Consider the following 25,757-nt stretch of genomic DNA (forward strand, 5'->3'; position numbering starts at 1 on the left):
CACAATTTAATGAAACTTCACACAAGTGATCAGTAACAACAGTAGTTGTGTATGGGGCATGTTAGGTTCTTTCAGCGACAAAAATTGCAGAGTTATGGGACTTTGTTTCTTGTTAACATACTATGTACATGCAGTCTGCATATGCAATCTTGTGCATGCCTAATCTACCAAACCCTTACACACAATTTAATGAAACTTCACACAAGTGATCAGTACCAACACTAGTTGTGCATGGTGCATGTTACATTCTTTTAGATAAATATTCTGCATAGTTATGGGACTTTGTTTTTTGTTACTATACTGTATATATACAGTCCACATAATTATGCAATCTTGTGTGCGTCAAATTGCAGTGTACTGTGTCAGTGCATGCGGGGGGTACATTCATCACCTTTAGTGATAGCTCTAGTTTTAATTTCAAGTCATTATCTTTAAAGTACCAAAGATATGTCTTTAAACGAAGCTTTTGAAAAAATTTAACATGAAAATAATTCCAAGTATAACAACTTTGTGACCTTGACCTTGGGTATAATGGGCCCAGCCCCTGCACATACTTTGTTTGTATGCTGGACAATGTTTTATGTGAACTTACAGTAAGATATAAGCAATAGTAACAAAGATATGACAGAAAAGCAAAGGTTGCCGAAAAACTTTAACCTTAAAAATAATCTAAGTATAACACCTTGATGACCTTGACTTTGGGTATAGTGGGCCCAGCCCCTGCACAAACTTTGTTTGCATGCTGAACAATGTTAATGTGAAGTTACAGTAAGATATAAGCAATAGTAACAAAGAAAAGCAAAGGTTGCCGAAAAACTTTAACCAAGAAAGCTCACGCCGGGGCGAGTAGAATAGCACCCCTATTTGGAGAATAGGGGAGCTATAAAGCAGTAAACAATTGTAGACTTGTAGAATGCAAACCCAGGCACAAGGTATAAGTTAATGGTATATATAGGAAAATGCAGCATTACTATGGTTACAACACATATAGGTTGATATGTAGTACAGCACTGTATCAACAGTAGAATTAACTTTTTCTGGTGTGTAATTTTTATTTTAGTATCATATAAGTGCCATGCATTTCATTTGTTTATTAATTATCTCCCTTTAATATGAAAAATACTTCATTACATTTTTATTTATTTTTCCTTACCAATTTAAAAATAGAATTATTATTATAGCAGATTTATATAGCGCCCTTTTCATGATAAACACGTTCAAACGCAGCCACACAGGGCACGAAATTCCTCCTCTACTAGTACAGACACAAAGCAATCTGACCAGAGGGACAGAGTGAGATAAAGCCCCCAGAACAGATAGAGAGAAATCCTTTTTAAATACAGGCCTGTCCGGCTAACTTAGCCTAGTTCTTTGCGAATAGACAGTCTGGTTCTTTAACATGCCCGGTGTATAGCACCGATACACGCGAAGCTGTCTTTCCTGGGAAGAACCAGTACAGGCCTCTAAGTTAGGTGGGAGACACTCAAGAGCATCTCAGAAATTTCCAGTGCCTGGACTGGGATTCGAACCCCGGACCTCTGGATTGACAGTCAAGCGTGTTACCTCTAGACCACCGGCCCACCAGAATCACATTAAATCTTTAAAATACAGATATTAGCATTTGAAAGCATTCACCAGTTATAGATTTCCAGACATTTTCAAACTTCATAATGTCTTCATGAATTATATGATATATAGTTATGACTTATATACATTGTTAATATGTTGCCCTATTACTTAGAATATGTTGTATTGGCATGCAATATGTTTTGTGAAAAATGTCCCTAGGCGGGGGACATTGGTAACTCTTTACAAATTCTTGTTATTTCATTATGGGTGGGCACATGGGTAGAACCACAGAACTTCCGTAAGCCAGCTCAGGACAAAAGGAATTCAACTCTCCGAGCAAGACTCTAATCCACATCTTTGAGGGGCAAGTGATTTGAAGTCCGCGACCTTAACCATGGAAGCCCTGTAAAATATGAGTTGCTGAGGTCGTCTGAGTATAGTATTTTTGTTAGTAGTATGCTGTTACATGTTAAATCCATGAATGTAGAAAATGATAATGGAGAAGTATGTTAAGCAGTGCAGACCTTGACAACCGGTTACATGTCTCTATATAATAAAATGAAAACTAACAAAAAAGATTGTTGTGAGTGTTTTTTTCTCAGTGTGCTCATGCAGAATTCCATATCCAGGAATACTTCTCCAGACTCCATACTGTACAAATTCAGCTGTTGCAAAGGCTGGCAGGAATGACACAAACCTAACATAATGACTGGCTTTATAATCATTGAACCGATTAGTCCCCAACTGGTTTTCAACCAGTTTCTGGGTCTTTAAGATTTCACTTTTCTGTCTGTCGATCTGTCATCCATCCATCTGCTCTTTCGTGTCCAGTCCATTATTCTGTCATCCATCAAGAGATTTTAGTATTACTTGGCATAAATGTTCCTCATAGGACAACTTGTCTTGCACAAAACCCAGACACCTTATTCAAAGGTCCAGGTCACACTAGGAGGTCAAAGGTCAACAGGAGCTCTTTCTTGTCCAGTCTGTAACTTGGACGTCCATCAAGGGCTCTTACTTCTTCATATCGAGAAAATATGCGTTGCACAATGCACAACTCACAGTCCTAGCTTTATTGTCAAGGTCACATTTGGAGGTCAAAGGTTAACATGGTATTTACTTGGTCTGTTTCATGTAGGATTCATTACTCTCGCCCATTGAGAGATTCACAAATGTTCCCCAAATGTTTATGAGACATTGTGTCATGTGAATATCCCAACCCCTAGCTCAAACGTCGAGGTCACACTAATGTCAAATGTCATTTAAAGACGATGTTTCTTGCTCAACACCGAGACTTCTTGTTTAAAGGTCAAGGTCACACTTTGAGGTCAAAGGTTAATAGTGTCTTTGTAAGCTTCGTAACTAAGCCATCCATCAAGGCACTTACAAAAATTTTGGGTGTATTTTCTTCAGAATTACTTTCCTTTAATATGATGAAGTATTTCATTACATGCTTGTGCTTTTCTGTCCACTATCTGTCTGCCATTCTGCCTGTCCATCTGCACTGTCGTATTCAGACCAGAACTTTGTCATCCATCAAGGGATTTCAATATTAAATGGCACAAATGTTTCCCATTATGAGATGACGTGTTTCAACCCAGACCCCTTACTCAAATGTCAAGGTAACACTTGGAGGTCATATGTCAACGGGGCTTTTTTCCAGTTCAGTCTGTGAGAAAGGATTTTGATATTACTGGGCACAAATGCTCCTTATGATGAGACAATGTGTCTTGTGTAATTTTCAGTCCGCTAGCTTAAAGGTCAAGCTCACATTTAGAGGTAAAAGGTTTACATAGTATAAAGAGTATTTTTTTGTGTATGGTCCGTAACTCTGTTATTCATTGAATTATTATAATATTACCAGGTACAAATATTCCACATAATGAGGACATGTTGTGCACAATATATAGACCCTGTTTCAAAGGTCAAAATGTCACACTTTGAGGTCAAAAGTCAGTAAGTTTTCTTCTTGTCTGATCCATAACTCAACTCGCCAAGGGATTTTAATATTTCTTTGAACAAATGTTGCCCATAACATTGCAATGTGTGTTGCATAAAACCCAGATGCCTAACTTAAAGATTAACATGGTATTAACAAGATCTGTTTTGTGTCTGGTCTTAGTAACAACAGTGCACTCCGTTGAGTGATAATAATAATATTTGGCATATTTATGTTCCCCATAATGAAAAAATGTGTCATTAGCAAACACCAAGAACCTTGGCACAAATATCAAGGTAAAACTCAAGGGGTCAAATGTCAATAGGTTTTTTTTCCCTGTCCCATAACTCTGTCATTCAACAAGGGATTTTAAAATCACTTTTGTAAAAAATATCCCCATAATAAATTTATTTTATTTTGTTGGGTTTAACGTCGCACGGACACAATTATAGGTCATATGGCGACTTTCCAGCTTTGATGGTAGAGGAAGACCCCAGGTGCCCCTCCGTGCATTATTTCATCACGAGCGGGCACCTGGGTAGAACCACAGACCTTCCATAAGCCAGCTGGATGGCTTCTTCACATGAAGATTTCAATGCCCCGAGTGAGGCTCGAACCCACATCGATGAGGGCAAGTGATTTGAAGTCAGCGACCTTAACCACTCGGCCACGGAAGACAACACCAAGCTCCCTAGCTCAAAGGTCAAATTCACACAAAGTGTCGACATGTTTTTCTCTGTCTGGTATTTAACTAAACCATCTAAGGGATTATAATATTACTTTGCACAAATGTTTTCCATGTGATGTGCAACACTTAGACACCTAACTTAAAGGTTAAGGTTACACTTAGTGGCAAATGTCAACAGGCTAGCTGTTTTCTCTGTTCCCTCCATACTTCAACCAGTTGTCAAGGGATTTTTATATTACTTACCTGGCACAAATGTTCCCAATATAAAGATTATATATCATGCATAACTCATAGATTCCTAGCTCAAAGGTCAAGAAACTTAACAATGCCCAATTTATGTCTGCTTCATACAAGGGACAACAATCAAGGGATTTTAATGTTACATAGCACAACTGTTTGAAATAGTGAGATGACAGAGTTTAGGATTGCATATGAGGTCACAAGGACCAAGGTCAGTGTCACTGTTGCTAAAAATAGAAGGGAAAAAAAGGGTTTATACTCAATAACTTTAGTTTGCATTGATGTATTGTAACTTAACTTGGTCTAAAGGTAGTTAATAGAAAACCCAAGTTTGGGATTGTATATGGGTTTAAAAGTTCAAAGTTAGCATAATCACTTTATCTGCAAACTTAGAAAATTACACACTAAAATGATTGGCCAAAGTTGCCTTTTGTGCTGTGGAAGGGATGGGTTGCTGTTCAAACCCCGGTGAGGACCTATTTTTTGTGATAAAAAAGCCAGGACAATGTTACTAAAAATAGATTTTTTTCCACTGATCATCAAAAAGCCGGTTTCCAGTTTATAACTTAGTTGGGATTGACTTACTGCCATCAGATTTGGTGTATAGTAAGCTTCCAGTCAAGGTACCGGTACTACTATTGTCAACAAAGTTTGTGTTTATATAGCTTTTATCAAACACAGTTGTGAATGTAACAGGGGGGTCACTTGGGTCAAAGTCTAATGCACTGTTATTAAAAATAGAAAAATGGTTTCATCTTAGAATGAGAGAATTTAATTAATCTGTATTATAAGAAAGTTCCTCTGTGGTGCAGTGGGCTCAAGTGTAGGTCTGTTGTACCTTTTGTATCGTTGAACAGACGTGTAGCAGTTCATATCCCAGTCCAGGCCTAACTTTTTTTTAAATAAAAAATTGCATTTTAATGCCAAAAGGCCATGGTCAATGTCACAGTAACTAAAAACATTTTTTTACTGTGATCATAAAAAGTTAAATTCAGGTTTATAACTTTAGTTGGGATTGACTTACTGTCGCCAAACTGGATGTATAGCAAGCTTATATGAAGTAGTGACTTTGGGTTGTACACTGTATTTTGAGTCACAATTACTGATATTAGAAAAAATGGTTTATGCTCAGTATCTTTAGTTTGGGTACGCCTGTTGTCGGAAAACATGATGGGTAGGTACCTATTATCAAAGACAGAAGTTGAGAATACATTTTTGGGCCACTAGGGTTAAGGTCACTGTTACTAAAAATATAAGATAGTTAATAACAAGTAATCTGTATACTTTGAAAGTACCACCGTGGTGTTTTGGGCTAAAGCGCTTATCTAGTGTGTGTGGAATGATCGGGTCACTGTTCAAATCCTGGTTTAGATCTTACATACTATTTCCCGCATACTAAATTCCTCCAGCGTACATCCTGTGTACTATGTAGTCCACAGCATGTACGCAGCAAGTAGTACGCGGCAGAGCTCATTTGCATGTCAAAAGTGTACTACAAACGTACTATCGGTGTATGTGCGGTGTATATCCTGCGTACTATTTAAAGCCCTTGATTTCAGTACACATCATGTACGCATAATATACGCTGTATGTACACAGCAAGAGTACGCAGCAGGCCTTTTTCTTCTGTAAGAGAATGTTTATCTTGATGATCTCTATGCCAAGTTCGGGTCATGTGGGGTCAAAAACTAGGTCGCCAGGTCAAATCAAAGGAAAAGCTTAACACGCTAGAGGCCGCAATTATTTCCATATCTTCATGAAACTTGGTCAGAACTTGGTCACTAAATGAATGTATTGCCCGGGGGGGGGGGGGGGGGGTCTCTAAGTCTCTAAGGATGTTGCTGTAGTGCACTTCTCACTAAGATTATTCCAATCTAAGATAGTCTGTGGTATAAATGAATATTTAAACATGTCAGATTTGCAGCTATATACTATGATTTTGTTTGAGGTAGATGATCTAGTTTTGCCTTTATTCTTTGTGATATGTATTTCGGCAGGAATTGCTATCAGGTCATTAACAATCTTGTACATGAGTATAAGTCATTGTTCTCTTCTGTGTTCGTGTAGAGGTTTCCAGTCTAGATTTTTGATCATATAGGTAACACTTGATGTTCTGCTATAGTTATTATAAACAAAATGAGCGGCTCTACGCTGTACTGATTCAAGTCAATCAATGTCTTTTTGGTGGTAAGGGTCAAAAACGGTACAGCTTTATTCTAGAACAGAGCGAATTAATGAAGTGTAGGCAGTTTCTTTGAGAGTCTTAGAACAGTGTTTGAGATTGCGACGAAGAAATCCTAGTGTTGAAGTAGCCCGGTTTGTGATTTTGTTGGTATGTGCTGACCACTTAAGGTTTTCACTGATTAGCAGTCCAAGATATGGATTTTCACTAACTTGTTCTAGAAGGTGGTTGTCCAATGAGTATATACTAGATTTTGGGTTTGTACCTCTATGAATCGTCATTTTGTAGCACTTTTTGGCATTAAATTTCATTCCCCATTCAGCGGCCCAAGTTTCTAATGATGTAAGATCCTTTTGGAGTTGAAGCTGGTCTTGTATAGAGTGTATTTTGCGATATAAAAGACAATAGTCAGCGAATAGTCTGACTTGTGATGAGACAGCTTCAGGTAAGTCATTTATGTGGATGAGAAATAATAGAGGACCAAGGACAGTCCCTTGGGGCACTCCGGAGTCGACTGTTACGGATGTAGAATATTCTCCTTCAACTGTTACTCTCTGTTTCCTCTCCATCAAAAAAGATGAAAGCCACTTGAGTAAAGGACCATCAATACCATAATGGTTGAGTTTGTGTAATAGTTTCCTGTGGGGTACGGTGTCAAAAGCTTTACTAAAGTCTAAAATGAGTAAATCGGTTTGAACTTTGGAGTCGTAATTTTTCATGATGTCATGTATAGTAATAATAAGTTGGCTTTCACAATGTCCAGATCTGAATCCATGTTGTAGATGTGTGAGTATTCTGTTGTTTTCTAGATGTTTCAGAATATGTTTGCATATTATGTGTTCTAACAATTTACAGCATACACTGGTGAGCAAAACTGGTCTATAATTACTTGGTTCGTGTTTATTTCCTTTTTTAAATATTGCAGCAATGTTTGCGTTTTGCCAGTCGCTGGGTAGAGTCCCACTTTCTAGACTACGGTCGAATATGTTGGTGATTGCTGGTGTTAGTTCTTTTGCACAAGTTTTCAATATCTTATTTGGAACAGCATTTTAACAAAAGGTTGGTTTATCTTGATGATTCCTATGCAAAGTTCAAAACTGGGTCATATGTGGTCAAAAACTAGGTCACCTGGTCAGATCAAAGGAAAAGCTTGTTAATACTCTTGAGGCCACATTTATGATCCTATCTTCGTGAAACTTGGTAAGAATGTTTATTTTGATGATTTTAGGCCAAGTTCGAAACTGGGTCATGTGGGGTCAAAAACTAGGTCACCGCTCAAATCAAAGGAAAAGCTTGTTAATACTGTAGAGGCCACATTTATGACCCTATCTTCATGAAACTTGTTGATTCCAAGGCCAAGTTTAACAGGTGAGCGATATTGGGTCATCATGACCCTCTTGTTTAATCAGAAGATGTTGGCGTGATGCTGTTAGTTTGAAAACCTGGTTTTCCTGGGGACGCAAGAACGAAAAATAGAAATACCTTTAAAGTACATCTACTCAAGAACCACTGGATCAATCTTCATCAAACTTGGATGGTAGCATTATTTTAATGTCCTCTCATAGTTTATTCCAAAAGGGGCTTTCGGTCCCTATTGTGGGTGGCTAGGGCTAAAATTGAAAAACATTTAATTGACTTCTTTTCATGAACAGCTTAATGGATCTTCACCAAACTTGGTCTGTAACATAATCATAAGGTCCTCTCATTATTTTGTTAAAATGCTGGCGATCGTCTCCTATTAATGGCCATTAGAGATAAAAATAGAAATATATTTCAAAGACTATTGATAGATTTTCATCAGACTTTTTCTGTAGTGTTATTATAAGGTCTTCTCCCAATTTTGTTTGAGCTAAACATTGAAATCCCCCTAAATGACTTCTTTTCATGAATTGCTAAATAGGTCTTCATCAGTTTGAATTTGTAAAATCATTGTAATTTTAAGGTCCTCTACTAGCTCTATTATATTTCTTCTTCATTTAAGTTTATTTATACTCGCTGCCGGGAGACCCATATGAGCGAGAATATCTGCGCCATCGTCTTCATCGTAGAGTGTCGACGGGCGTCTTTTCATGGTGATCTGTCGTAATCCTTTCGGAGTACCATGTTCTGCATTCGTAGACAACTCGAAACTGAGGAAGATAAACCACCCTTCATAGGACCACTGCTCCCGCCCTTCGTTGTGACTCCAACAGCTGACCTCAATATAATTATGATGACATCCGGTGGAGCCGCATGCCTTCTCCGCGATGTGCGCGCGGCGGGAGCTCAGGAGAAGTCTATTATATTTGGGGCCACTAGGCCCCTTTAAAAGGCTGCTAGAGCTAAAAAATAGAAAACCGTTAATGAACCACTGGATGGATCTTCATAAAACTTGGTCTGTAGCATCATCATAAGGTCCTCTTCGATTGTTTTTTCAAATGGAAGCGCTTGGCCTCTTTTGAAGAGAAAGGTAATGTTGTTTTTATGTAACTCCCGTCTGCTAGAATTTCTTAAAGAAGTGAAAGAATTTTCAAAATCGGCATAAACATGAGAAAGTTATGAACATTTAAATATTTGATCAAAATGGCGGCCATTTTGTTTCCATGGCAACAAAAAACAAAATGGCGGTTTTATTAAGTTTCTAGATACTTATTTGAATTGTATCTACTTATTTCTTATGAAATACTTGAGGAGCTAACTTATCGTCATGCATTCCTTGCTCTATAAGGGCCGCAAGAGTTAAAAATAGTATAGCGTTCAAATTACTTTTCTCATGAACTGCTTGATGGATCTTCATCAAAATTGATTTGTAGCATCATTATAAGGTTTTCAATTAACTTTGTTTTATTGGGGGCACTTTAATGTCAAGAAGACGTAATAGAGCACCATCTAGCGGAACGTCAAACATTACACTTGACAATGCCACGTCTTTGCGTTCTAAGCGTTGACGGTAAACAGCTTGTATGCTAAAGCTTTCATTTCGCATCAAGGTTTTCGTCATATTTAAACAATTAAATATCTACTTGTAGTTCATAAAAAGGACGGATATAACTACTGCCTACTTGAAATATATTTTCTGATATATTCTTTTCCATCAAACCTAGAATTAACGCCTTTAAGCAAAAAAAACAACATACGAATGTTTACAGTAAAAATATCCCTAAGATCTTGTCAGCATTTGACCGTATTCATATCTAACACTCAGATAGAAACTTCCACCAGTTTTATCAGTATGTGTAATTTTTTCAAAATTTGAATTACGTGAATATTATAGCTGGGTATAGCCGCTAAATCGATTAGCTTGAAACAAAACAGGCTGAGATTTAATCATATTTGATTGCTCTTTGTTTTATACATAAAATAATACACGCATTTCTTTTTGTGACAGGTGCTTCTAGTAGAGCATAAATTCTTGGGTTTGTCACAAAATAAGATAAAGTAGCTTGGGTTCTTTGTTATTAAATAATTCCAGTTTTGAAACTTCAAATACAACTGACCCTTAGAGAATAGTCTCTTGTCTAATTCATCCAGTCAAAAATTACCCCACCCCTCATGACAAGTGTCAGACCGAATGACACACTGGTTGGAGCATTCGCCTATCAATCGAGCATATGGTCACCCTATCTTCGACTATTATTTTTCAATGGGACAGTTGTAATTTACTGTGGAAAAAAAGTTTAGTGCTAAATGTAAAGAAAAAATGTTGACGAAAATGGGCGTAAAACCCCAAAACAAACAATAATTATTCCCGGCTAATTCTGACTTTTATGTACACAGTCAAAACGACATGAAGTTAAAGTCAGACGTAAAAGTGTACGAACATGAAATAAATAAATTTATGCACTTATGCATTTGATAATCATTAATTGTGTTTCTCAATAACCTTCCAATTTTGTCACGGTAGTCTGCTTACACAATCTGTTTTTATAGTTTCTAACCAGTAGGCACTCATAACTTTCTTACTTCTTGGAGCACTGTAGCTAGTCAGGCTTGAAATAACATCTCTGGATTCTGGGGAAAATTGTATCTAGCTATTTATGAAACAGTTAAAATGGGCTTAAACCAAATAATAAATTTTCAGAGCACCGTAGCGTGAAAATGAACCCATTCAAGGAATTTTTTAAACTTATTTTATTCAAAAATATTACAGGAACATTTTCAGAAATTTTTTAAAAAATGCTGTCCGTATACATACGTACGTCCTGAAATCTTGTGTGTCCAGCTCCTGCCACACTATAAGCCTGATTTGCTTCAAACTTTCACAGATCAACAAGCTTGATGTGTAGTTGACCATAAAGGAAGGGATTTGTTTCTGTAACTATTTTTACTGTAGTTATGGCTGCTATACAGAAAATTCTTGTGTGTCCAACTTCTCCCACACTATAATTAGCCTGATTTGCTCCAAACTTTCACAGATGAACAAGCTTGATATGCAGATGACCTTAAAGGACAGATTTTTTTCTGTGAATATACGGCCGTTTGATAGTTTTTGCTATATAGGGGATGGGGCATCCGTGTCCTATGGACACAATTTCTAGTTTTGTGTGTACTCATGCACTCACTGGTATACAAATGTGACTATGAAAATTGGAAAGAAATCGGAAAATGGCTTACAAAATTAGAATACGCTTGTTGTCCAACATAGCAGACAAAGAGAAAAAAAAACAGGAAAAAAACAACAACAGAAAATCCTCCTTGTTAAATCGATCACTTTCAAAGCAAAAAGTTCTTAAACAAACGAAAACTTATGTATATTTTTAGCATAAAATATATACTTATTTGAAAGAAAAAACGACTTAATTTATCATACTTTGATTTTTTTTTTACAAAAATACGTTTTTAAAAGGGGGGGGGGGGGCGAAAAAGGGGGACGAAATGACCAATCTGAAATCGCCGAGGGAGGCGAAATGACCAAATCGGGGACGGGTTGACTGGGGGACGAGTTGACTAGGGGACGAGTTGACTGTAAATCAATAAAACCCACTCGTTGGGTTTCGCAAGACCGCCGAGCTCGAAAACCATGCTGATTAACCACCAGGATATTAAATTTATCTAAATGATCTAAAATATTACTAACTACTATGTGCTCTAAGACCTTACAGGCTATAAAAGTGTTCCAGGTGTGAAATGCAGCCCATGTCTGCTATGTAGTGGTTGTATACCTTCCTCGGGTGTCAATGATTCGATTAAAGTCGGAACTAAATTTCTTTCTATCCTCAGTACAGAATCAAATAAAATGTTTGTAAACAATCTGACGGTTCGAAAAAAAGAATTAGGGTTGTTTTTTTCGCCAATATCTTCGATTATCGCGCTTAGTTGAATTTATTTATCATTAATTTTAATGTTAGTCATTTTACAAAGATGCCTGTTTGTGCAAACAACCTTGTCATTTCTAAATTTAGAAAATATCCCATAACCATATATGGGCAGCAGTTTTTCAATTTTTTATGCATTTAGAATTTTAACTGTCATTCAAAATAGAACGTAGATTTTGTAAGACTACTACTGGAATAATTTGTGTTTAAAAGACTTGTCCTGTTAAGTAGGGTTGAAGTTGATAGACAGTGTCTGTTGTGTAAGTATTAATTTATTGGAAGTGTCTAGGGGTACGGATCCGTACCTCTAGAATCTGATTCTAGAGGTACGGATCCGTACCTCTAGACAAGCCTGTTAGGGGTTTTCTAGGGGTACGGACCTCCGTTTTTCTAGAGATTAAGGGTCATTTTCATTTCAAATTTTGTTTAAAATGGAAGAACAAATAACATTTCATCAGAATTCACCTTAAACTTGGATCTAAATGGTTTACAGATAACAACGCTCTGATTTGTTACATTTTCTTTCATCTACATCTACATCTTTCACCCAACCGTCGATTTCTGACTATCACTGGGCGGCGCTGTCAGAGGAACAGTTGTTAAAGAAGTGATATGTTACAATGTTAAAATAATAAAATCTAAAAAAGACAGTATGCTACAGTTAAAATGGGGCAGAGGCAATAGAATTACATACTGACCACCGCCAGCCTCTCTCTAAAGATACCGAGACTGGGGCTAGATTTAACATAACCCAAACGAAAAAAATAATTAACAATACACTAACAAAACACTAACAAAACATCAACAAAACATATTTTGATATTTTGTTAGGATGTTTTGTTAGTACAGCATTTAACAAAACACCAATACTGTATTTCCAGGATTTTAAGTGGTTAGTATTTTGTTAATGTTTTGTTATATCAGTAATGTTTTATTGATGTTTTATTACACTTCGGAGAATGTAAACTATGTTTTCTTAGTGTTTCATTACACTTGAATTTGTACATGCTACATTTTGTTGGTATCTAATTTGACTTATAGAAACAGGAGCTTTTGTCTTGGAAAGTTGGACTTAATTAGTAAAATTTTGGAACGGAAAATAGCATGAAAAATAATAACTTAGAAAGCTTTTGTGATGGAAACTATAGTCACAGAAGTTTTGGGAGGTATTTCTTGTGAACATAAAATATTTTAATGTATAAGTATTTTTATGACCAATAACTACAATAAACCCAATTAGATAGGTAACAGAACAAATGGGATTAAAACATGAATTGTAATGCAACTTGTATATATTATAATGTATTCATGCACTTTGCAGAAAAGTTCATTTTGAACTAATTAAAAATTTATTGAAATAATGATCATTACTTTTCACCTAGAGTTACATCAAAAAGAACATCACTAACAGTAGTTGCATAGATATAATATTGCAATTTTTCCTCCTGGCTATTAAGGGGTGATAAATTAATCTACTGCAGTGTACATGTTGCTTATCTCACAACAGGAGATTACCACAGACTGATAAGATCTTGTCTGCTTTATATTTAGAAACTCTACCAAGAGGTCAGCCAATGAAAATAAAGTCAGGGAACTACTTCTGGCGACTGTGCATGTACCACAAAAAGTAATCCTTAACTTTTTGGGTTTTTTATCAGAGTAATCTTTAAAATTTATGTGTATCTAAATGGAATAAAATCTTACTCTAGAACAGAAATAGTTTCAACATCCTACATGTATCTTTCATTAGCTGACTGTAAATGACACATTTGCCCAAGAATATCAGAAATTCAAACCTAAACAGGAAGTTCTGTGAGAGCATCATGGAGTTATTTCACTACAAAGAAGTTTATTTATATAGCTCTTTGTTTACTATGTGAAGTTTATATTTAACATGGAAGTTTAAGAGTGATGAAAATAATACAAATGGTGAGTCAGTATAATTTATTTATTTTCCAACAGTAATCTAGATTACCTGTAACTATGATAAATCATGGATTCAAACTGGAAGCAGGTTGTTTACTTTTCGTTTTGGTAGCTTTCACAAATGACTGTTGCTTCACATATTTTTTTTTGTTCAAATGCTTCCAGCTGTATGTTTTAGTTTATCATGCTTTTAAGTTACTAAATAAAAAGTGGATACTTTTAAATGAAATTATTCAACGGAGACAAAAACTTTAAACCAGTAGAGTTATCTCCCCAATCACAGGGTAAACAATGCTACCAGTCTGCTTACCATGGCACTGCAATTACTTCAGTCTGTTAATTCAGAGAATAATATTTTGCTTTAAAATTAGTGTTTTAACCTGTTTTTACTTATTAATTAGTCTATTGGTGTTTCACACATTTATGTTAAGGTAAATGAAAATTATTGTTAACAAAAATAATTGTTTATGGATTATTTACTTGCTTTTATAAATGATTATATGAGCCACGCCATGAGAAAACCAGCCACTATGTTGGTTTTCTCATGGCACGGCTCATATTGTTTATTTTACAAGACTGGGGTAATTAAATTTAATCATGTTCATCCAGATAATTCTTTTAATCTATTGAAGAGTATAATGTAATAAGAATAAAGACTAATGTAACCCTCTATTTGCTATACATTTGGTAGAACTAGTGACATTTTTTGGCCCCATCATCACAATGTATACAGTTAAAATTTTAGTTCATTGATATACCAAATAATAAACCAAAGGTTTTTATGAACATTTTAAGTTTTAAACTAAATCTATTTTCAGGTATAGCACCATATGTCATGTATGTGTATAGGTATGGCACACATGAATGAATTGGGACCTTATCAACGTATTGTGTTCAAAGAAGACCTAACGAATCCAGCAGTTCAAAAACCTGTAAGTATATATACTGGCATTATATATTACTATATACATGTATACACTACCAATACCATAGTTGTATGTTTGACTGAATGTGGGCAATTGAAAAAAAATTCCTGAACATGACTTAATAGATCAATTTTAAAACTTATTTCCAGCAAACACATGGCAGGTTTTATAATCATCTCCTATATATCAAGTCTAAATCAATATATAATAATTAAAAATACCAAATTAAGTAATAACAACTTGAGGTGTAAGTGCAGGTAACTGGCAGAAATCAAACTAAGTTACTATTTATTATAACAATATGGTAAGGGTAATAGCAATGCATAAGTCCAATATATTAATCATTTTCCCAAATCATTAAATATCTGTCTGCCATCGCTGGAACCTTATCAACATTTGAAATCAAATTTAAAAAAATAAGTTTCTTGAAAATATAACAAGTAATGTTACAGTTGTTACTGGATTAAATCTGCAGTGTTGCCTGTATCATAAAGATGCACTATTTTGAATACCAATTATTACTATGACTATGATAATTTAATTTTGAAACTATAAACAAAGGAAAAAACTAATGAAGAAACTGCTTTTATGATTTAATATCTCTTGGTTTATTACATCTTCAGGTTTTGCAGTGAGACGAATGGTGACAATGGCTTTGTGGCAGTTAGTGAAAAACTGTGGCATTTTACACTGATGATGGCTATCATTTACAGAAAATTTCTCAACCAATAGTGACATTCAGTTGAAAATAGTAGCATATCTTACACCGACTATACATCAGAATGTTGTTGAAAAAAGCCATGGCAGAAAGTGGAAAATACTGATCAATATACTTCAATGACTTTGGAACTGAGTAGAAAATGGTGACATTTTAGCACCATATTGTGTGTTTACTTTTTCTTGCATCCGCACAGTCCGGCCAGGATCCATGCTGTTCACTAATGGTTTCTATGGTTGCAATAGCATTTGAAAGCGAGCAGCATGGATCCTGACCAAATCGAGCTGATGCGCAGGCTGGTCTGTAGCCATGTTGATCGCAAAGCCTCTATGTTGGTTTTCTCCTGGCACGGCTCATATATAAATTCATGAATGTAAATAATGTTTTGCTTATGGTATTTTGTCAGCACAGGTAATGAAATACTAAAAAAACATAAAATATTTTGTTAGTGTTTTGTTTAGATTTGTGACCTTGCTCTTTTGCATATCATATGTTTTGTTGGTATTTTGTTAGCAGTGTTTTGTTGGTATTTTCTTTAGCACATATAATGAAACACTAATAAAACATAAAGTATTATGTTAGTGTTTTGTATAAGCCTAATTTGCATATCATGTTTTGTTGGTATTTCGTTAGCAATGTTTTGTTAGTGTTTTGTTAGTGTTTTGTTACCTCATTTGCATGTCATAAATTTGCTATACTAATAAAACATCATCAAAACACAGTGTAGTATTAGTGTTTTGTTTAAGTGTTTTGTTTCCCCTTTTTTTTCGTTTGGGAAGTTGGTAGGGAGTTCCAGAGACGGATGGTCCTTGGGAAGTAGGAGTTAGAAAAGTACTGAGTGTGAGACATGGGGATTAAATAATTTAGGTTTCTAGTTGGAATAAGATGAGATTGATCGACTGCAACTGTCTGGGTCCTTATTTTATAAAACATTACTAATGAGTTGTGTAACCTTCTATATTGGAGTGTATTCCATTCTAAAGTTTTCAGCATTTGTGTAACACTACTGGTGTAACTGTAGTCGTACATGACGTACCTAGCAGCTGACCTTTGGACATTTTCGACTTTGCTAGTGAGGGTTTTTTGCCAAGGATGCCAGACGCTTGAACAGTACTCAAGTTGAGGGCGGACATAGGTGTTATAGGCAGCAATTTTGACCTTTTTATTGTCAGTTTTCACATTCCGTTGTATGAAGCGAAGAGTGGAAGTTGCTTTGGAAGTGATATTGTCAATATGTTTGGACCAGTTTAGATCTTTGGAAATGGTTATGCCTAGGTATTTAGCTGCCTCACAAGTTTTTAACTCTATGTTGTGAAGTTTGTAGGGGTAGACCACGGGATTTTTCTTTCTAAAGATTCTAAGGACTTCACACTTGTCCGGGTTGAATTCCATGGACCATGTCTTCTCCCAGGTTTCTAAGTTAGTGAGGTCTTGTTGCAGAGATACACTATCTGAAATGGAGTTGATGGTAAGGTATATTATGGTGTCATCTGCAAACATTCTTGCGTTACATTTGACCGAGTCTGGTAAGTCATTGATATATACCAGGAAGAGACATGGCCCAAGAACAGACCCCTGGGGAACTCCAGACAGTACAGGAAGTTCACTGGAAAAATGACCATCAACAGCGACTTTCTGGGATCGGTTGGACAGGAAAGATTTGACCCAATTGGTAATTTGTGGGTTGACACCAAGGCTTTGTAGTTTATAAATTAGTCTTATGTGATCGACCTTGTCAAACGCCTTGGAGAAGTCCATGACAATAACATCTGTTTGTTGACCCTTTTCAGTGTTATTGTAAAGTTCCTGAGTGAAATTAATGAGCTGAGTCTCACAACTGTGACCTGATCTAAAGCCATGCTGGAACTGGCTAAGTAGATTATGCTTGTCAAAATAGGTCATAAGATTGGAAACAACAATGTGTTCAAGGAGTTTAGAAGCAATGCAAGTTAGGGAAATTGGGCGATAGTTACTAGGTTTAGACTTGAGACCTTTTTTAAATACGGGGGCTACAGTGGCTTTTTTCCAGTCACTGGGTACTAGGCCAGATTCGAGAGATAACCTGTATATATGGACAAGTACAGGAGCAATCTCATGGTGGAGTTCTTTTAGGATGCGTGGGGATAGTTCATCAGGTCCTGAGGCTTTATGTGGGGATAGACCATGGAGCAGTTTTTCCACACCTTCAGTGGTGACCTGGATCTTATTCATCTTGGAGACTGGGGATGAGAGAATGTTGGAACATATATGCTTCAGACTAAGGGGCTGGGGAGGGGAAAAGACAGATTCAAATTGTTTGTTTAAGATAGTAGCCTTTTGGATGGGGTCCGTGTAGGTAAGACCATCTGATTTGAGGGGGGCGATGCCGACATTTTCTTTTTTGTTGTGCTTGATGAAACTGTAGAACTTTTTGTTTTTACCAGGTTGTGAGTCATGGTCAAATATGATACTTTCCATATATGACCAGTATTGGGCTCTTATCTGCTTCTGGATAGAAGACTTAAGGGATCTGAATCTTTGTTGGCGGGCTGGGGAGGGAGATTTGTGTAGTTTCTGGTACGGTTTATCACGCTTGTGTATAAGCCTGATAATTCTTGGGGTTAACCATGGCAAGTCGGCACGGGGTTTAGACATTTTAGATGGAATGTGTTTTGACTGGGATTCATTAAGGCAGGAATGGTTTTCGGTGAGAAAGCTAGCACCAAAAGCCTTCATGTCGGATTTTAGCCCTTCCCAATTAGCCTTCGTATAGAGTTTTATAGGGTGTCTAGGTTGGGTTGGGCGGCCCCTATTAAGATTCAATTCATGAAAAATTATATCATGATCCGAGGTTGCTAGACTCGGTAGGGATTTGACCAAGTGGACGGAACGTAAATAACCGAGGAACACCAAATAAATCACGAGGATTCGAACTGGCAGAAAAAATATAAAGATTAAACAAAATAATGTTAAATAAATTATGTTGGGAAAAATATTTTAAATTGATAATTAACCCTTAGTGTATTTATGTTTTTCACACATTTGGTAGCCATGACGAGATACATGGGACATTTTCACAAACAGTTTCTTTTCGCTTAATTGATTACTAAGCAATCAGTTCCGTGCCGATTAATTGTCATTATACCTTGTTAAATAACAACATAAATTGGTAAATATTATCATGCCAAATTTATTTATTTATTTTTGCTGAATTTCAAATAGAATTCATTTAAGGAATAGATTCATTCATTAATCTAGCTTTTATCAACAGTTTATTTGACAACAATCTAATCGATAGGAACTGTGTGTATTCATTTGGAGTTCCTCGGTTATTTAGGTTTTGAAAGAGAAGGTAAACAATCGGGTGAACACTGGTATCTGTAAACCAATTCGATGCAAGTTTTAAGTGAAGACTGGTAAAGACTTATTTGTTATTTCATTTTCAACAAAATTTAAGATGTAAATAACTATAAATCTCTAGAAAAGGGAGGTCCGTACCCCTAGAAAACCCCTAACAGGCTTGTCTAGAGGTACGGATCCGTACCTCTAGAATCAGATTCTAGAGGTACGGATCCGTACCCCTAGACACTTCCTAATTTATTTATAAATGCATGACCAGGGCTTCTGAGAGGGTGCGATCCCTTATGTACCAGTCACTTTATGTACCAGACACTTTATGTACCACTTTGACACTTAGTGTACCACCTATATATTATATAATAATTGTATATCATTGTGTAGCACTGTGAATATGTGATAATTACCTGTGAAAACAACTTTGATTTATTCAGCTTAAGTCTATAGAATCTTGTTAACATTCCTATGTGCATATAAATTACCTTATTAATTATGACAATTAACATTTAAATTTAGTAAAAAAACATTTCAAGTAACATAAAATAAAACATTTTCATCAAATCAAAACAAAAATGATCATCCACTATATATCATATATGTGGTAAATAAGGTGTCCAAAGTGGTACATAAAGTGCTGGTACATAAATTGTCTGGTACATAAAGTGACACATTCCTTCTGAGATACAGTGTGGCCCTTTATGTACCAGTCACTTTATGTTGTATTTTTTGTACCACTTTGAGACCTTATGTACCACTTATATATTATATAGTAACTGTATATAGTAAGTGTAGTACAGCCTGATAACTTTTGACAGCCGCTGACTCCGTCACGTCCAAACTTATTCTGCATATTGCCGTTAGGAAATCCCCAATGAAATCTGTTGGGAACGTTTTCTGGTACATGTACAAAGTATTTGTAATGTTTACATGTCAGATAATGAATTTATGTTGACATTAAAGCTAAACTTGCCTCGCTGACATTTCATGAATGTATATTTTGTGTTTAGTTTCTGCAATTTAGTGTCATCGGCAGTCTGCTGTTTATTGAAACCGGTGTCCGGATAGATATCTCCTCTCGCACCTGTCACATTATATTTTCGAAGATTTAAGTCGCTTATTTAAAAATATGAATTAAATTCAACCCATTTGAAGTTTCTACATGAATATAAATGTTTAATTTATTAAAGCAAGTAAGTCTGACTTTTTTGGATTTTTTAATGTCTTCATTTTCCTAACAGTAAAATGCAGATACGGGTAAGGCTCAGTGAATAGAGGGATGACAACTATAAAATATCAGATCATAAAATAAGTCATCCCGATAAGCCAAATGAGTAAGGCTATTTGTATGCATACTGTATGTCATTGAAGTAAATTAAATTAGTAATATTACTACAATTGAAGTCTTAATGGTAGTCTAACCATTGATATATTCTTTAAACCAACCCTCCTGAAATTTGGAGTCACATTATTTTCTTCTTGGATTTTTCCAAATTTTATGCAATCTCTGTGGTTTGAGAATTAGATCTAGTGTGGCACGGTCGACAGATTTTAAGCAGTAAACAGACTCATTTTTAAAAAAGGAGATAGGTCAAATCCAGTAAATTATTGGCCAATTTTATTAACATGTGTCCTGTGCAAGGTGCTAGAACACATTGTTTCCTCAACTATTGTTAAGCACTTCACCAACCATGGTATTCTGTATGACCTGCAGCATGGTTTTAGGGAAAAAAGATCATGTGTTACTCAGTTATTTATATTAGTAAATGATCTGGTCACTTCAGTCTACAATAAGAAACAAGATCTTATACTGCTAGACTTTAGCAAGGCTTTCGACAAGGTTAGCCATGAGAGTCTGTCTGTCCGGTCTGTTTGTATGTGTGTCCTCATAAATTTTTGTCCTGCAATTACTTGAATACTATTACACCTACCTCTCTCAAACTTCACACACATATAGGCAATATGTAGTTAATGCCCATCCTCTTCTTTTTCTTTTCTCTTTAAAGTCAATGTCACACTTAAGAGGTCAAAGGTAAAAAAAGGTTCCATTTTTTCGTGTTTGTGCCATAACTTCTTTATTCATTAAGGGATTCTGTAATAACTTGGCAGAAATGTTCACCATCATGGGACAATATGTTGTGCACAAGACACAGTTCCCTAGCTCCAATGTCAAGGTCACAGAGGTCAAATGTCAAAAATAGCGTCAGTTCATTTTCGTGTCAGTGCCATAACGTCTTTATGCATGAAGGGATTCTGAAATAACTTGTTACAAGTATTCATCATCATGAGTCGATGTATAGTGCATAGGACACAGGGGCCCGTCTTATAAAAAAATGGGGGTAAACCTACATGTGTATAGTCCCCTCCTGTGTCACCTCATTGACTTTTTGAAGTCGTCAGGAAACATTTCTTCTTGTGACTTCCATAGGGAATCGACAGAAGGTAATTTCTTGCGTGACATACTAGGGACACTGTGTATACTTTTGGTTTCTAATTCTGTATTTTATGAGAGTATATGTCTGTAAAACCAACATGGAATACTTGCATGTAAACGATTCTGAAGCATTCAATAATTGCATTATATAAATAGGTAGGATAGCGAGTCACAGACCCCGCCCCTAATGGATTACCTTATATGTAGTACATATGTAGAGACACTTTGGTATATATTTTTAGCTTTTCTGATCACTCAATGTCCGGCGTCCGTCAGCATTTAGCTTGTGTATGCGATAGAGGCGGTATTTTTCAACTGATCTTCATGAATTTTGGTCAGAATGATTACCTTGATGAAATCTAGGCCGAGTTCGAAAATGGGTTATCTGGGGTTAAAAAGTAGGTCACTAGGTCAAATCAAAGAAAAACCTTGTGTATGCGATAGAGGCTGTATTTTTCAACTGATCTTAATGAATTTTGTCAGAATAATAACCTTGATGAAATCTAGGCCAGTTTTGAAAATGGGTCATCTGGGGTCAAAAACTAGGTCACTAGATCAAATCAAAGAAAAACCTTGTGTATGCGATAGAGGCTGTATTTTTTCAATTGATCTTCATGAATTTTGGTCAGAATGATTGCCTTGATAAAATCTAGTTCAAGTTTGAATATGGGTCATCGGGGATCAAAAACTAGGTCACTAGGTCAAATAAAATAAAAACCTTGTGTATGCAATAGGGGCTGCATTTTACACCGGATCTTCATGAAATTTAATCAGAATGTTTGCCTATATGAAATCTAGGTGGAGTTTGAATATGGGTCATCAAGGATAAAAAACTAGGTCACCCGGTCAAATTAAAGAAAAACCTGTGTACGCAATAGGGGCTGCATTTTACGCTGGATTCTCATAAAATTTAGTCAGAATGATTGCCTTGACGAAATCTAGGTCAAGTTAAAATATGGGTCATCTGTGGTCTTGAAGTTGAAAAACTAGGTCAAATCAAAGAAAAACCTTTGTATATGCAATAGAGACTGTATTTTTCAATTGATCTTCATGACATTTGGTCAGAATGCTAGCCTTGATGAAGTAAAGGTCAAGTTTGAATATGGGTCATCTGGGGTCAAAAACTAGGTCGCTAGGATATATCAAAGAAAAACGTTATGTATGCGATAGAGGCTGTATTTTTCAATCGAGGTTGATGAAATTTAGTCAGAATGATTGCCTTGATCAAATCTAGGTTAAATTCGAATGTAGGTCATCTTAGCTCAAAAACTAGGTCACTAGGTCAAATTGAAGAAAATGCTTGTTTACACTTAAGAGACCACATTTTTGATCCAATCTGAATGAAAATTGGTCAGAATATTTGTTTTCATGAAATCACTGTGTCAAACATGTTTACACTGTTATGGTGTGTTTATCAGGTGAGCGACATAGGGCCATGTTATTTCATTTACGCCCTTAAAGGACATAAATTGTATACTTAAGTCACAAAATGGAATACAGTGTCAGTCGCAAATTAGAGTTCAGATCAAATATCAAAATTGGCAAGTTGGCATACAGTGAATGTTTTTATACGCCCGTTTGAAAAACAGGACGTATTATGGGAACGCCCCTGGCGGGCGGGCGGGCGGGTGGGCGGCGTCCACAGACTTTGTCCGGAGCATATCTTCTACATGCATGGAGGGATTTTGATGAAACTTGGCACAGTTGTTCACCATCATGAGACGGAGTGTCGTGCACAAGAACCAGTCCCTAGGTCTAAGGTCAAGGTCACACTTAGAGGTCAAAGGTCAAATTCAGGTATGACTAAATTGTCCGGAGCATATCTTCTTCATGCATAGAGGGATTTTGATGAAAGTTGGCACAATTGTTCATCATCATGAGACGGAGTGTCATGCACAAGAACCAGGTCCCTAGGTCTAAGGTCAAGGTCACACTTAGAGGTTAAAGGATACAAGAATGAAAACTTTGTCCGGAGCATTTCTTCTTCATGCATAGAGGGCTTTTGATATAACTTGGCACAAATGTTCACCACCATGAGGCGGAGTGTCATGCACAAGAACCAGGTCCCTAGGTTTAAGGTCAAGGTCACACTTAGAGGTCAAACGATACAAGAATGAAAACCTTGTCCGGAGCATTTTTTCTTCATGCATTGAGGGATTTTGATATAACTTGGCACAAATGTTCAACACCATGAGATGGAGTGTCATGCCCAAGAATCAGGTCCCTAGGTCTAAGGTCAAGGTCACACTTAGAGGCCAAAGGTCAGATACAAGAATGACTGTCCGAAGCATTTCTTCTTCATGCATGGAGGGATTTTGATGTAATTTGACACAATTATACACTATCATCAGATGAAGTGTCATGCGCAGTTCCCTTCTTTAGAATTACTTCCCTTCGTTGTTACTATAAATAGCTTATATTGTAACTTTATTATTACTAGTCGTAGGGAAAAATCGAGACCACTTTTCTGTAGTACAACATGCATGCTACATCCAATTTTGAGGTGTATTTTGACCAATCTCTACCTGGTAAAGATTTTTGTGTGGAAGATTAACTTCCCTTAGTTGTTACTATAAATAACTTATATTGTAACATTTATAATTGACCGTAGGGAAAAAGCAAGACCACTTTTCTGTGGTACAACATAGATGTTACTTTCCAATTTTAGGTGTATTTTAAGGTATCTCTACCTGGTAAAGAGTTTTTTGGTAGACTTAGAAAAACAAAAGACTTACAATGATTACTAAACAACCACAAAATTAAAATTCCATTTGCAAATACAGGTGCTAGAGTAAAGAAATTTGCTGTGACGTATATTGTGACATTCTGGCATCCTTGTTTACTGTCAAATTGTTGAAAAAGACGTTAAACCCGAACACACACACTTGTTTACTGTTTAGATAAAAAGCATATTCTTTCAAAAATGCAACAGCTATGCAACATCTTATTTACATATATTTATGGAGTATGCATATTTCAGAAAGGAACATGAATTATTGGATTGCAAATAAATTTGACATATTATTCACCAGTTTTGTGACTTGGTCAAGTGAATTTCCGTGCAATGAGTGTGATCAGTCATTTATAGGGGGTGAGTTTTGTTCAGGTGGTTTAATATGTCTGGTCCCTTTTAAGGGCCACCAGTGCAAAAAATAGACAAAAAAACCTTTAAACAACTCATGAACCACTTGATGGATCATCACCAAACTTTATCTTTCACATCATTGTTGTATAAATCTCTTTCAGATTTATGCAAATTGCTCTGATTAGCCGATTTTTAGCTCGACTATTCGAAGAATAGTCTAGCTATTCTACTCACCCTGGCGTCGGCATCGGCGTCACACCTTGGTTAAGTTTTTGCATTCAAGTACATACAGCCATCAATTAAAGGCATATAGCTTTGAAACTTATTTTTTCTTTTTCTAGGTCAATTACCAACCTCTCTGGGTCAAGTCCCATAACTCTGACATGTATTTTGAGCAAATTATGCCCCCTTTTGGACTTAGAAAATTTTGGTTAAAGTTTTACATGCAAGTTACTATCTCCAAAACTAATGCAGATATTGATTTGAAACTTCACATGTGTCTTCGGGGTTATAAAACTAGTTGATAGCAGCAAGTCCCATAACTCTGACTTCATTTGGGGCAAATTATGCCCCCTTTTTGGACTTAGAAAATTCTGGTTAAAGTTTTATGTGCAAGTACATACAGCTATTTCTAAAAGGCATATAGATTTGAAACTTACTTTTTCTTTTTCTAGATCAATTACCAACCTCACTGGGTCAAGACCCATAACTTTGACATGTTTTTTGAGCAAATTATGCCCCCTTTTAAACTTAGAAAATTTTGGTTAAAGTTTTACATGCAAGTTATTATCTCCAAAACTAATGCAGATATTGATTTGAAACTTCACATGTGTCTTCGGGGTTATAAAACTAGTTGATAGCAGTAAGTCCCATAACTCTGACCTTCATTTTGGCCAAATTATGCCCCCTTTTGGACTTAGCAAATTCTGGTTAAAGTTTTGCGTACAAGTACATACAGCTATTTCTAAAAGGCATATAGATTTGAAACTTATTTTTTCTTTTTCTAGATCAATTACCAACCTCACTGGATCAAGTTCCATAACTCTGGCATGTATTTTGGGCAAATTATGCCCCCTTTTGAACTTTGAAAATTCTGGTTAAAGTTTTACATGCAAGTTTCTGTCTCCAAAACTAATGCAGATATTGAATTGAAACTTCACATGTGCCTTCGGGGTTATAAAACTAGTTGATAGCAGCAAGTCCCATATTAACTGATATGCATTTTGGTCAAATTATTCCCCCTTTTGAACTTACAACTCTTTTGATATTTAACCTTTTTGGGTAATATTTTCCTGCTTCTGGGACAATATTTCGAATAGTCGAGCTTGGCTGTCTTACGGACAGCTCTTGTTAAATAGGGGCTGCTAAAAGTAAATATAGAAAAATTTTAACATAATTTTATGAAAGTTGGCGTTTATATATT

The 25,757-nt window shown here is 36.0% G+C and overlaps 1 protein-coding gene across 2 annotated transcripts in view; it reads left to right on the forward strand.

Moving 5' to 3' along the window:
- Positions 1-11,813: 11,813 nt before the first annotated feature.
- Positions 11,814-25,757, forward strand: part of LOC123566055 (putative ankyrin repeat protein RF_0381) — a 50,392-nt gene continuing 36,448 nt past the window's right edge. Inside the window, exon 1 of one of the 2 annotated variants that reach the window (XM_045359888.2) lies at positions 11,814-12,172. The gene's annotated coding sequence lies outside the window, so the exon portion shown is untranslated. Of the gene's footprint in view, positions 12,173-18,555; positions 18,878-25,757 lie in introns of those variants that run through there. The other variant, XM_053550204.1, reaches the window with a different exon arrangement.

The sequence above is a fragment of the Mercenaria mercenaria genome, chromosome 8, assembly GCF_021730395.1.
Source record: "Mercenaria mercenaria strain notata chromosome 8, MADL_Memer_1, whole genome shotgun sequence".
In the NCBI taxonomy this organism is placed as follows: domain Eukaryota; kingdom Metazoa; phylum Mollusca; class Bivalvia; order Venerida; family Veneridae; genus Mercenaria; species Mercenaria mercenaria.